Source organism: Eurosta solidaginis, chromosome 1, assembly GCF_040869045.1.
Source record: "Eurosta solidaginis isolate ZX-2024a chromosome 1, ASM4086904v1, whole genome shotgun sequence".
In the NCBI taxonomy this organism is placed as follows: domain Eukaryota; kingdom Metazoa; phylum Arthropoda; class Insecta; order Diptera; family Tephritidae; genus Eurosta; species Eurosta solidaginis.
Genome location: NC_090319.1, coordinates 35,622,513 through 35,637,205, shown reverse-complemented (window position 1 = coordinate 35,637,205; position 14,693 = coordinate 35,622,513). Strand labels below are relative to the sequence as shown.

At 34.3% G+C, this 14,693-nt stretch overlaps 1 protein-coding gene across 1 annotated transcript in view; it reads left to right on the top strand.

Annotated features, from left to right (window-relative positions):
* The first annotated feature begins 1,051 nt into the window (after positions 1-1,051).
* Positions 1,052-14,693, top strand: part of Sb (Stubble) — a 124,552-nt gene continuing 110,910 nt past the window's right edge. The window contains exon 1 of the mRNA XM_067786292.1: positions 1,052-1,400. The gene's annotated coding sequence lies outside the window, so the exon portion shown is untranslated. The remainder of the gene's footprint in view (positions 1,401-14,693) is intronic.

The following is a 14,693-nucleotide window of genomic DNA, read 5'->3' as shown; positions in this document are numbered from 1 at the left end:
GCGTATTAGCATTACTAAGCTGATACTAAGTAAATAAAGGCACAACAAAAATAAAGCAAGCTGCCACTCTAAACAAATCAATCATCATTTACACACATACATACAAAGGAACGAAGAGATACTTACAAACACATGTAACCATCAGCCGAAGTAGTACTCACATATAAACACGCATATGGCTATAAACTACAAATATACATGTATATGGCTGGTAACCAAGCATTAAGTTCGTGAAATTACTAGGCCTTAGGATAAATGGGTGAACGAAGAAACCGAGAGTATAAAAGCAGAGCAAGCTGAGGCATGCATAATCAGTTTGATTTAAACACGCTATTAGTTGCGAAGTGAAGTATAATTGTGAAGTGTAATTGTACTACTCCCAAAGTAGGCTAATAAAGTCCATTTTGCAATATAGAATATTGGAGTGATTTATTCAACAGTTTAGCGATTCGAACGTTAGCAGAAGGTTTGAAATAAGCGGAATTCCCCAAAATTCGTTACATTTTCATGGAGATAATTTTGCAAATTTTTGTTTGCTACAAAAGGTTTGTTTCTATTTCTCTTTTAAAAGTTATAGTATTCCGTACTCTTAAAATAGCATTAATAGTAACAAAATTAGCAGTTTAGTGGTGCATAGTTGCCTTTTAAAAAATACAAATTCACATCTCAACTTCTGTGCCGCCGCTATATTAAAACTCTTCTTTGAAAATGTTCAACTAAACACTCTTTTGCTCTCTTCTCATACACTCTTTCTGCATGCTTTCTTTGGCTGCTCTTGTTTTTAACGATTTTTTTTTTATTTTTCTTTTTTATTTTTTCTTCATCTTGCTTTGCAACTTTCCAGAGCATTTCGTTCATAAGTTTTTGACTTCAGCTGCTGCTTCTTACCATTGTTATTGCTTGTTGCTTGGCTTTGCAAAATTTGCTGCTCATTGCTTTTTTGCTGCAAGCGAGTCGCTTGATGTTGCTGTGAAGCTGGTTTTATGCGCAATGCCAACTTAATCAGTTGACAGTTCCAGCTTGAACGCGTTAGCGTGCGGTACAACTTTTGCTTGCAGCTCAACCGATTTGCATTGGTGCGCATTTGCGGTGTTCAAAAAATCGGTTTTCTAGTTGACTTGCTTAGTGGATTGGTTGAGTTGATTTGCAAGTGTAAGACGCGCGCGTTTGTCTATTTATTTTTTTTTTGTAAAAAAATATAATTTTTTTTGTGCTAAGTGAATCTTGCTGTGAGTCTAACGCGTTCCAGTTATAAAGTATGACTACCAACAATTATATATAACGCCGTATATACAATTAATAAAAACTTGCCACAGTTGTCATAGTGCGGTGCTACAAGATTCTTTTTTGTGGTTTTTCATTAAAAAAAAAAAAAAAACCAAGAAAACTTAGCAAAACAGGTGGGCAACGAATGTGGCGTGCTTGTGTGGTTCTCTGTGTGTGTGTGAATGTGATTTTTTTTTGATTGGTGTAAATTTGATTATGCGCATAGAAATTGAGCTGAAATTATGCATTTGTTGTGTAAAAAATTATATCAATTTACAAATTATGATCGCAGATGCAAACAAAAGTAAGAATTTCTTTTTCCAAAAAATTGCTGCCTTATTATTGAAGTTTGAGTAAAATTCTGTTGCATTTTAACAAAAGGCAAATCAAATATGCCAAAAAGAGTTTGTGATAAAATTAATTGTGCATTGGTAAAAATATTTTTATAGTTAAAAAACAATAAAACAAAAAATAACAGCGACGTTTTTTCTTTAAGCTTTTTCAGCCAGAATAAAAAACAGTGGTGAAAAAAAAATAAAAAAAAAAATTTAAAAAAATAGATAAATAAAATTTAAAAAAAACTTAAATAAAAAAATACTAAATTAAAAAAAAAAATTATAAGATCGAGAGGAGCACTCAAAAAATATTCCTACGCTACCATTAAAAACGTTTTTTAAGCCTCAAAAAAAAAAACGGAACATAAATAAATAAACTGTGCTGCGTATACATAAGCGTGCCTACAGTGAAAAACTGGAAAAAAATTGTGCTAGTTTTAAGCGTCGAAAACTGGAAAAAAAATTGTGCTAGTTTTAAGCGTGGATTACCCTCATTGCTTTTAAATATATGAAAACATTTATTTGAAGCAATTTTTAATTTATAATTTATTTAATAATTTGGGGAAAATTTAAACAACGTGACATCAGGACGGACAAGGCCACGGCTGTTTCGATTATACCTTGTAAATCTCTTCAAAGCCTTTTCATCCGGGAGTGGGATTTGAACCGGCACTCCTACGATGGTTGAAGTGTTGCAAACGCATTCAGCCACGTCATGCCTTAGTTGTTGTAAACCTTATCCCAATTGCCTTCTTTGCATATTTTCTTTATTCGCACTCCATACTTCGTAAAAAAAAAATTATTTTGTCATATTCTGCAGAAAAATTTGATTAAACATAACCACGGTTACCAACAAAATTAGCAATTAAAAAAACTTGCAGTGACTGTTGCAGTGACGAAATCAAGTTCGAACTTCTTGAATTGATCAACAATAATTTTGTGATTATTAGCCGTGTTTTTTCATACATGTGTATACATCTACATATGCGAATAAAAAAAACGCTTATCATCACTTAGATAATGCTTAGGAGAAGACCCATCTAGCGGCAGTTATTGAAGACCCGCGGCGGTGGTTAATTAACTCGCTGTGCTTAATAGCGGAGACACGCACCTCTGCTGATCATAATGTAATATCTATAGCTGAATCGTTTGCGTTGAATCGTAGACACACACACACTTTTGGATCATGGAAGTGGAGATTAGTGTAATGATAAAATGCAGACACACATTTCAGTTGCAACTGAGTATAGTGTATACTGAAATTAGCAGTACTAATTTTCTGCGCAACAATTTCATAAATGTAGATAAATTTATGCACTTCGCAGTCCATATAAAGATTAAGTGCATATGTATATAAATGTAAAAATATAAACGGCCATTATTATTTAAAAAATTGTTTCATGCGTGATTTGTGTTTTTTTTTTCCAAGTAGAATTTAAGAACGAAAATTTTACAATTGTTTTTGTTTTTATCGGCCTATTGATAAAATAAAATAACAATAATTATCATTAGAAAAAAATTTATTGTTCTGGCTTTGAGCTCGCATCGAACCTTGAATCAACGAAAATTTTAAAAACCTTTTCATAAAAGAATTGGTTGTGTTAACCTTCTATACCATTCCGATTTTGTTTCAATACTTTAATAATAAAAAGCTAAGGCCAAATTAACACAGAGGCTTAATGAAATAATTAGTCAAGTTTTCTGCATTAAAGCTCTTCCATACAAAATACAAATGTTTAATTATCTCATTATTGCTCTCTTAAATACCTAATGGAATGAAAAATCTAGTTGGTTTTGATTGGTGTTTCGAACTTTACTTTCAGTGTAGCATTTACGAATAATAGAAAAACACGAAAAAAAAAATCAAAATTTTATTTTCGCTGTATTTTTTCAAAAGTTGACACATATTTGGTTAGGTGCAACATTTATTTTGATTGTCTTTATGGTACCATTTTCCAATTATTGTTTTATTGTAAAAGCGCAGTATTCTTTTGGGTCTGCTGACAGATGTTCGCTTAATGAAGCAAGTTGCCCAGTTTGAAAAGGAAAACTTAATTATTTCATAAAATAAATTGTGATTCGTTAAATTAAATTTCTGCATGAAATTGTTATACCTTCTGAGCATTTCATAATCATATTCTTTGGAAGTTCAAAAAATTTTGGAAAAATGTTTAAGTGGATTGAAACGAATAATAAATGTTTATGAATAATAAAATATACCAAAAACAAGCAAAAGTGTCTAAGTTCGGGTGTAAACGAACATTATATACTCAGCGTGAGCTTCAATTGCACATTTCATTTCAGATAAATTACTCTTCTACATAACACGTGGCACAGCCCGTTTGAAAATATGTCTCTGATAAGTGAAATGTCATTGATTCAAAACTATTTTTTGCTAAGTTATAGCTTTTTATTCTAGTCTACGACCCTTTTAAAATTGTTTTATATCTAAGTTGCCGTGGTCTTTAACCGATCCCGTCCATTTTTACTAGAAATATTTTTTGTTATAAGTAAAACATGTGTACACAATTTCATTACGATATGTTGCTTTTTCTTCGAGTTATGGCTCACGAAACATAGAAAATTGCTTGGTCTAAAAAGGGGCGGTGCCACGCCCATTTTTTTAAATTTGAAGTTTTTCCTATTTATTGTTGTAAATCCACTTGAGAAATGAAATACCATTGATATAAAGCTCTTTTTTGCAAAGATATAGCTTATTTTATTCGTCCAAGTTGGCGTTGCTACGCCCATTTTCAAAATTTTTTTCAAAATTTCATCAAGAGTCTCAATATCAGTCCTCATGTCAAATTTCAACATTCTAGGTGTATTATTTACTAAAAATCAGGTTTTTTGTGTTTTCCAAAATGTTAAATATATAAAAAGTGGGCGTGGTTATCATCCGATTTCGCTCATTTTCAATACCAATATATTCTGGGTCCATGTAAGCTCGTGTACCAAATTTGGTGAAGATATCTCAATACTTACTCAAGTTATCGTGTTAATGGACGGGCATGGTTCAATCAAATTTTTTTTCGATACGGATGATTTTGATATATAGAGGTCTATATCTATCTCGATTCCTTTATACCTGTACAACCAACCGTTATCCAATCAAAGTTACAAATTTTTGGAACTTTTATTGAAAATAGAAACGAGTTTTCTACGAATAAACAAAAGAAATACAAAGAAAGGTTTTTTGTTTTGCAAAATTTTTGCTTATAAACAATGTGCTGCTTCAATATTCAGAACTTCCTTACCTACTTAATTGGCGCTTAACCGTTTAAACGGTTATGGTGGTCCAACAAGGCACGCCAGTCGCTCCTTCTCTCTGCCAACCGATGCCAATTGGTCACACCAAGGGAGTTTATATCGTTTTCCACCTAGTCCTTCCAGATGAGTGTGGGCTGCCCTCCACCTCTGCTTCCATAGGCGGGTCCCGATAGAAACACTTTCTTGGCCGGAGCGTCATCTTTCATTCGCATTGCATGGCCTAGCCAACGCAGCCGCTGCGTTTTAATTCGCTGGACTATGTTGATGTCTGCGTATAGCTCGTACAGCTCATCGTTAAATCTTCTTCGGTACTCGCCATAGCCAACGCGTAGAGGTGCATAAATCCTTCGAAGAACTTTTCGCTCGAACATTCAGAACTGTAATGCTGAGTAATAACAAATAAACTGCAGCTGATTTGTAATTAAAAAATCTTTCATTTTAGCAAGTGAAAATGGGCCTAGATTTTCCACTTTGGGAATATATATGAACTGTTGAACTTTTGAGTTGCACCCATATAATGAATGCCTTCAGACAATTTGGCGCTGACAAAACTTAAGCTACAGTTACCCACGAACGCACGTACAAAAACGTGTCAGCTGACACGACCTATCTTATGAATGTGCAATGTAAACGAAAACTCACCGACGTGCAACACATGTACGTACGTAGCCCGGAACGTAGAAATCAAAACAATTTTGGTTTTTTCGTTAAGAACGTGTCAGCTGATCGCTCTCTCTATAGACAGGGTTGCCTAATAAACTTTTATGCGCTAATTTTTGACCGTTGGCAGTTTTATGCAAAAACACCTAATTAAAGTTTGAAAAATTGTGAAAATAATTCGAAATAATTATGTAAAAGTGCAGATGATAAATATGTAATTTATTTATACTTATTTAATATTAATTCCAGCCTTTTACAACATCAAAAATTAAACGAGAAAAAGTAGATGTTTCCATAAGCATGCATTCAAACAGGTCAATGGCAACATTTTTTTCGTTGCCACTACGGGCATAAATTTCGCTCAAATGTGTGTACGTACGGCATACGTTTACGCACGTTACACACGTCGGTGGGTAACTGCACCTTTAGACGCTTGTGACTGCAATGCTAATTCGCTGCTAATTCAATAAGACTTGAGGGAATTATTGCATTGTTATGTAATAAAGTCAAATTGCATTGAGTACCTCAACAAATATTAACTAAAACCGAAGTAAAATTAACAAAATTGAAAAAAATATCTATGCAGAAGGCATGTGTTATATGAAATTAAACTGAAAACAAGCTATAAATAGCGCCACAACTTTTTTCGTGTTTCGTTTTTATGAGCAGCGCATGTGACTTTTTAAATATCCTACAAGCACAAAATTCATTAAAAAGTGAGAGTTTTTTACACTTCATTTATGCGTTTATGCGCATGCGCAACGCCCAGCTATAAAAAAAAAAGTATTAATATTCAAAGTAAATGGTGGTAGTACGTAGTATGAATTCAGGTACGCTGCGATGTGGGATGCATATTCATGTCTACTTACCTCACATAAACGTAAATAACTTGATAAGTGACCGCACACTCGGGTGGGTTTATATTAACATATATGTATATACATAAATATGTATAAGTAGGTTGCACCCGCATAAAGTTGATACGAAGGGGACATGCAAACATAAAAGCATAATTTATCCGGGCTCTCGAAGAACTTTCACACCAATTTAAAAAATGTTATTTAACTAATTACTGTTTATATTTTCAAAAATTGTTTAAATTTCCCTCAGTGTGAGACTCGTGTTTTCGAAAATTAAGGGTTTCTAATAAAGAATGTTAGATATGAAGGAGAGATACAGCATGTATTTCATCTCTTTAAATTTAAAATCTTATGAGATATAGCGAGACACGGATGTTATTATAGAGAAAAATTCAGTGAGTGAACATAAACCAAATCAGAACAAGTAAGGACGGGACTGTCTTCGGCTGTGCCGAAGACTTCATACCTTTCATGAATGGGACTGAACAATAATCTTAACCCGTTCGTAATCTCCAAATAATCGGATGTATAAGATAAGAAATATATAGTGAACAGATGTACATAGCTAAACGATTTTTAAGATAAATATAAAATACAAAATGGCAAAAAACCCCCTTATCTGAACGATCGGTTGTATGGGATATATACTATATATAGCTCCGATCAAAGTGATTTTTATAAGAAACTTCTATGATATATTAGAATATATATCACCAAGTTTCACGTTTTCATATTGGAAATTAAGGGAGAAATGGCTAAACACCGTTCTATCTGAACGATCGGTTGTATGAGATATCTATTATATATAGCTCCGATCGAAATGATTTTTCATGAAATCTTCTATAATATATTAGAATAAATATCGCCAAGTTTAACGTTTAATATTAGAAATTACGGGAGAAATTGCCAAAAATCTTTCTATCTGAAGGATCGGTTGTATGGGATATATACTATATATAGCTCCGATCAAAATGTTTTTTATAGGAAACTTCTATGATATATTAGAATATATATCACCAAGTTTCACGTTTTCATATTGGAAATTAAGGGAGAAATGGCTAAACATCGTTCTATCTGAACGATCGGTTGTATGGGATATCTATTATATATAGCTCCGATCGAAATGATTTTTCATGAAATCTTCTATGACATATTAGAATAAATATCGCCAAGTTTAAGGTTTTATATTAGAAATTACGGGAGCAATTGCCAAAAATATTTCTATCTGAACGATCGGTTGTATGGGATATATACTATATATAGCTCCGATCAAAATGATTTTTATAGGAAACTTCTATGATTTTTTAGAATATATATCATCAAGTTTCACGTTTTCATATTGGAAATTAAGGGAGAAATGGCTAAACATCGTTCTATCTGAACGATCGGTTGTATGGGATATCTATTATATATAGCTCCAATCGAAATGATTTTTCATGAAATCTTCTATGATATATTAGAATAAATATCGCCAAGTTTAACGTTTTATATTAGATATTACGGGAGAAATTGCCAAAAATCTTTCTATCTGAACGATCGGTTGTATGGGATATATACTATATATAGCTCCGATCAAAGTGATTTTTTCAAAAAATCTTCTATGATATATTAAAATATATATCACTGAGTTTCACGTTTATACTTCCTAAATTGTGGCAGGAATGACCAAAATCGTCTTATCTGAACGATCCGTTGTATGGGAGATATATGCTATAGTGGTCCGATCCTACCGGATCCGACACATGTCTAATATAATACAAAAATACATCCTTGTGCCAAATTTCATTGAGATATCTCAAAATTTGAGGGACTAGTTTGCGTTCAAACAGACAGACGGACGGATAGACGGACGAACAGACGGACATGGCTATATCAACTCAGTTCGTCGCCCTGATCCATTCGGTATACTTAATGGTGAGTCTATCTTCTATATTTCTCAACGTTACAAACATCGGACCAAAGTTAATATACCATTTCATGTTCATGAAAGGTATACAAATAAAGAGACCTTCTAAAACAATCCCGGCTGCCTCGGTAAGTAACTATTTTTTGCTTACCCATACAGCCAATAGTCTAGAAGGATCTAATAGACTATTGCCTATATGGGTAAGCTAGCTATATGTGGTTTTTCTCGTCTTTGTGACGGAATCACGCCAGAACGGCTGCACGGATTTTGATGAAATTTGGGACACGGATAGTAATAGTCTACTGGCTAAAAACTTTTCGAAAATGAATGGGAGTGGGCTCCTCGACCCTTTCGAACAATTACTTTCTAATAATTTTTACACATCACAACTTTAAGTGTACCGACCATTACCAATGTTACAAACACAATGGCTCAAATAAGTCGGGGGCTTACAAAGGGAGCAATGACATCCTCTTGTTTGGGATCCGTCCGGGAGCACGTCAGGGTCAAACCTTTTCGGGACTACTTCGGGATAGTTTGGGTCCCTTCAGGTATCATTTTTGTGTGGTTCTCTGGATCTGTCTAGAATCGTGTCGTTGTCATTTGGGGGGCAAAAGTAAATAAAGCGAACAGGAGAAGAAAAGACAGAAGAAAGAGGTGTAGAAAAAGTAGAGAAAAAAAAATTAAATGGCAATTACGCCCATAAAAATAGGGAAGACGATAAAAATAGAAGTGGTGGTAATGATAATGCGAGTGATGAAATTGTTGAAGGTGAACTGAAATCGAAGACGATGACGAGCACAAAAAAAAACTCGCAAGCAAACTTGTATCCGAACTTGAAGGCGAATGCGAAGGCAAATACGAAACTTATTATTGAGATAAATTTAGCGGTGAAAGAAAAAATGCTTTCGTAAGCGAATCAAGAACAAATGCGCTTGAAATTTTAAGAATATATTAGCTGTGTTTTTTTTACATCTAAATGCATTTGCACTTGAAATTTATATGAACCAAGGCATAACATTATCTACACTTCTGCAATTGCTGCGCAGACAATTTGTGCTCCTGAATTTCAATACGCAATATACTCAGATGCACTGAAATGTGTGTCTCTGTTTAACCTCCACACTACCTCAATGTTTTACCTCTACAAATGGTGTGTGTCCACTATTCACCGCAATAGATTAAGCTATAGGTTATACAATATGGCCAACAGAGGTGCGTGTCTCCGCTATTCGCTACACCCCGTTCTGTAGCTAGTTATTTAACCACTGTCGCTAGATGGGTCTAAATGATGATACGCGTTTTTTTTGCCACAAATGTAGATGTATATACATGTAAAAAAAAAAAACGGCTATTAATATGAAAGTTTGAAGCAGAAATATTTGGCGATTGCGAATATCGGAAAACAAAATCAAAATCAACAAAAAATCGGTTACAAGCTTTGGGTACATTTTTTGGGAGACGACAGTTTTTTCTAAATTTTGGTAGGGAATTTTCGTGGCAAATTTGAAGCGGAGTTTTGAGAATGGTGTAATTTTTTTATGGGTGAATTAAACTATTACTGTTAACTTTCTTGCGTCATTAGTAAATTTTAGTCGACAGAAAGTTCAATAATGAATATATTTGCATATTTCGCTAATAACAATTAGGGCAAATTCATTGGGCAATTAAAAATTTACTGAGCATTTTGAACGAAGGATTTATGACGAATTCATTTAGCTTTCCCACATTCCAACGACGACTGGCACAGCGCCATAACCTGGTTGTTTTCAAACAAAATTTGACAAAGGGTGACGAAAAAGCGTTTCAAAATGCATTAATTTCTAACAAATTTTGCGATTGCTTTGACGAATTTTCATCAAATTTTGGCGAAATAAAAAAATTTTGTTTGGTGTGGAAAACGTTAATTTAAATATTAAACTTTTGTAATGAATCTTTAGCAAATTTTTTGATTGAAGAATATTTTAGCGAATCTATGAAAAAGTTTTATTAATGTAAATTCGAAGGCGAGTCGTTGCCAATTTTACAAGTGATATTTGAGCATAATCCAGTTTGGAAGCAAACCAAAAAAAAAAGGTTGAAGTTTTTTTAAAAATTTTTGGGAGAAACATTTTTTAAAGCTGCTCTAATTTGATTTATTGAAATAATATGGGAAAAATGTAAATAGCGTGTCATCAGGACGGACACGGCGGCAACGGTTTGTATTTTAACTTGCAAATCTCCTGCATAAAATATTATGATTTGGACCATATATTCCATTATCGTCGACCATATCTCTTGAGTTGGCGACTTAATAATTTTTTTACATAGATATATCTAATAATTTTTTGCAAGTTTTAATATTGCATTTAAAATATACATAACCTCGTACCATACGAAAACTAACACCTTTTGAAGAGAAACGTTCCAATATGGGTACAAAGGTTTTCGTCGAATCGTTCCCGTTCGGGTATAAATGGGTACAATTAGCCTCTTCATAGGATATGCTCAAACAACAGGGAACAGTTCAACGCATACAAAGAGAGCAAAACTGGCATTAATCGCATACTCCGTTGCGAGTCATCCCGGATCATCCTAAACTAATCGCATTTTTTGCAGGGTCTCTTCAAAGTCTTTTCTGCCGGTAGTGGAGTTCGAAACCGCACTCCTGTGATGATATAACTGTTGATAAAAACATTCAGCCAAAAGCCTATACCCCCGTTGTGCAACTTTTTTTACCCAGTTTTTTAATTGCGCTTCTTTTGCAAATATTTCAGGAAGGAAATTTCAATTTTTTTTTTTTTCAATTTGAATTTCACTACGGAAAATTTTTTGTGTAAAATAAATTCACTCGCAAACTTTTAGTAAACCTTTATGTAGAAAAAAAAATAATTTTTAAATTTCGCATGTAAGTTTTCGTTTGCTTGTAAAAAAATTTCCAATAAAACGAAAGCTATCGATCACTGTACTCGATTTGTACTCGATTTTTTTCATATTCATATTCATATTTTTTGAGTCAATTGCAGAAACCTTACTGACTAGATTTACAAGTTTGCAAATTAACTTAAAACTAAATAACTAAAATTAATTCAAGGATGAGATAAATTTTCTCGATAGTAAGACTCAATCCGTAACTTAAACAAAGGCCTGGGCATTGCAAAGTCAAGATTTAGCATTCTAGAAATTTTATTAAGCTCTTCGAGATCTCTTGTGAGAGGGGCAAAGCTAGGTAATTGGTTCTCAGAACTTCACCGTAGAATATATAATGAGAGCGTAGAGATCTACTAGGAATTAGAAAATTTAACTGCCCCAACAGAGCTGAGCAATCAATAGCACCAGAGATAATATCGTAAATAAACATTTAATGTTGTACTGAACGTCTGATATGCAGTGGCATAACATTTATAAGCATGCACCTGTTTATATAAGGTAATAGGGGATTAACAAAATGAAGGGGTAGGAGGGCAAATTGAATGAATTTACGTTGAACCCTTTCAATTCTAGCAGAGTATGTGCTGTAAATAGGACTCCTTATGATAGAGGCGTACTCTAATTTGGATCGCACTAATGAATTATACAATATACTCCTAGTGTATGGGTCCTTAAAATCCTTCGCATAACGCCGTAAAAAAGCTAAATTAGCATAAGCTTTTGGTATAAGATAGTTAACATGGTTAACGAGAGTGAACGAAGAGTCAAAAATTACACCAAGATCACGAAATCCTTTGACCGAGGCAAGATATGTATTAGCAATATAGTATGTTAACGTAAGTGCACTTGTAGATCTAGAAAACGTGATATGCCAACATTGGCTACTGTTAAGTCTCAGATGATTATTAAAAGCCCACACATTAAGAGCATCCAAATCTCTCTGTAGGAGCAATGCTTTATAGGCTTTATTTTATTTTTTAATTGCGATCAATACGAATCGATTGCTTGCTCCTTTATGCTGTTTAAATCGGATTTTATTTCAAATATTAATCTATATTTATCGATTTCAAAATGCTTTTATCGATTTATGTTTTATATTTATCGAGTTTTCTTTCTATCCAAAGTCGATACAAAAATTGGTAAAGTGACTTCAAAATTCAATCGAAAGTTATAGATCCCAGGTTTTGATTGCTATTATTTACCCATCTAAATCTGTTCTCATTTATCGATTTGATAATTTTTTTTAAATCGACTACTGGGTTGCTTTTATCAGGCTTCCTTCAGTTTCAGTCGAAATTTATCGATTTTTAATCTTTTATCGAGTTTTCTTTAATTTTAATTCAGCGCCGTCAATTTGAACTTTTTTTAATTAAAAGAGTTTATTAAGCGGGGTCCGTTTAATATTTATCGATTTTAAAAAGAAATTATCGATAACTGTTTCATTTTTATCATGGCTCCTTAAATTTATTTTATTCAAAATTTGTCGATCTTAAATATTTTGTTTGTTTCTCAATACTTTTTAGTGATTTGAATTTAAGTAAAATCAATATTAACTGCTAATATTTTTTCTATTCAAAAACTGGTCTATTTTCATCGGTTTACATATAATATTAATGGATTTTTATCGATTTAAAATTTTTTCAATCGTTATCTTGTTTATTTTTATTACATTTCCTTTTATTTTAATACAAATTTACACATCAAACTTTTTTTTAAATTTACTTATATATTTTTATCGACATTTTTTTAATTACTATCAACATTTATCGATCTGCAATATTTTCGTTGATTACTACTCCATCTCACATAGACTGAATGTGTCCATAGTGTTACCAGAATTTGTTTGGCGACTGAACGGAAGAACCTCAATCAGGTACCAGGACATATGTATGTTATAGAATAACTCCGTCCTCTCGGCAAATACCAGCAGTTTTGTAGGACCCAGCTTAATTGCTGCATCGAGATCTGGCAACACTGCCGCCCCTAATAGCTGGTGCCCTGACCTGGCGAGCGCAGGACACGAACACAGAACGTGCTCAACCATTTCTTCCTGCGGCTCACACTTCCTGCACTTGCTGTTACTGACGAGGCCTAACTTATTGGCATGTGACGCCAGAAGGCAGTGTCCACTCAGTATGTCCATCGTGAGTCTTAAGTCTTCTCTCTTAATATCGTAGGCTTTGCACATGATCTTAGAAATTTTGCAGCCCCTCGCCCCTGTCCACACCTTTCCTGCTTGATGGATCATATGTAACTCCTGTCTCCAAACGGATTGGGACGTCTATTGTCGACTCAGCGAGTATTGCCCTCTCCTTTGCCAACTCTTCGGCCTTTTCATTGCCTTCTATCCCTTTATTAACGGGATCCCAGTAAAGATATATAGTCCGGCCTGAGTGAAGTTTTTCTAATACTCCTTTGCATTCCAGAACACTTCTTGCTGAAGTACTGTGTGAGATTATTCCCTTAATCGCAGCCTGGCTTATAATATATTTATTGACGCGTCTACAGCTTAAGCACGCTTCCTCAAGAATGTCTGCAGCTTTCTTCACTGCTATAATTTCCTCCTAAAAAATGCTGCAGCAATCTGGCAACCTGTAGGATGTACTTATTTCTGGGTCGACACAGTAAACAGCAGACGCAACCCCTTCCATTAATTTGGAAACATCCGTATACACGTGTGTAGTATGTTCTGCCATTTCTGCACCCTGGCATTAAGCCTCCGCCCTATTGTGGCCTCAAGGTCGCTTTCGAAGCTCAGGCACGTTACCGCATATTCCATTTTGCCGATATTATGATGATATACTGCTGTGGTCATAAGGCCTGCACTCAAGCTGCCCCGAGGCCTTAAGCCTTGTTGCAGTTGCTAACTCGATGTTTTTGGTCAGTAGATCTGTAGGCGTGATGTGTAGAGTGGCATGCAGTGTTGCTTATTCTATCGGTTTTTATTTAATCTTAATCCCATTCAATGGGCACGACCACTCACAAATTGTTATGAAAGTCTTCTTACGGTAGTCTCCTTCTGCAAGAGTAGCATAAGGCATATTAATAACAGTGTTTACGGTTCGCGTCCTGGCAAAATCGCTTACCGATTCGGTGTGGATTTTGCGCAGAGCCTGCTTATGCTTGTCGGGATCAAGCAACTGTGCTGGCAGGTGCCGGATCTCGGCATAGTGCTTATGGAGATATTCCCTTAACTCCACGTTTAGGTGGGGCTAGATCAAGCAGTTGTTTGCTAGGATGTCCTGGTTTGTGACAGTTTAGCAGCAACTGCCTGTTCGGCATTTCGTTGTGCTCTTTAATGTTGAAGTCTTTGGCCTCACTATGTAGTTGGGTGTTCGGTGGGCATAAAGAGACATCGGTGTCAGTTCTGATTGCAACATTTCTATTTCCGACTGTTTTTATGTATGGCAAATCTTTTGTATAGTTTTTAAATTTCCATCGTTTTTAAAATTCTTTAATAGACTACTGTTTTTTAATTTATTTTTT